The sequence below is a fragment of the Conger conger genome, chromosome 18 (assembly GCF_963514075.1).
Source record: "Conger conger chromosome 18, fConCon1.1, whole genome shotgun sequence".
Lineage (NCBI taxonomy): Eukaryota > Metazoa > Chordata > Actinopteri > Anguilliformes > Congridae > Conger > Conger conger.
In genome coordinates, this window is record NC_083777.1 from 5442076 (window position 1) to 5442500 (window position 425).

Here is a 425-nt window from a genome sequence, read left to right on the forward strand (position 1 = left end):
TCATTCACCTATTCACACACACACTCAAAGCGATTGGCCGCTCCTCAGGAGCATTTGGGGGTTAGGTGTCTTGCTCAGGGACACTTCGACACACCCAGGGCGGGATTGAACAGGCAACCCTCCGACTGCCAGACGACTGCTCTCACCTCCTGAGACATGTCAAACATGGAGTCACGGCTCTTCAATGGAAGCTGATGGACAGCACTCTCTGCTTTCCCTCTCAGTTTATCTTCAGTCCTCACAGCAGGTAAAATGCAGATACATTCCCATTAGTTTAATAAGTGCAGTGGTGTCCAGGCTTATTGAAAAAGACCCAGTGCGGGCGCAGGTTTTTTAGCCCAGCTCTAAGACATGATTACTTCATTGAAGCCCACCATTCGTTATTTAGTTGAATTAGGTGTAGTGGTGCTGGCCTAAAACAAAAG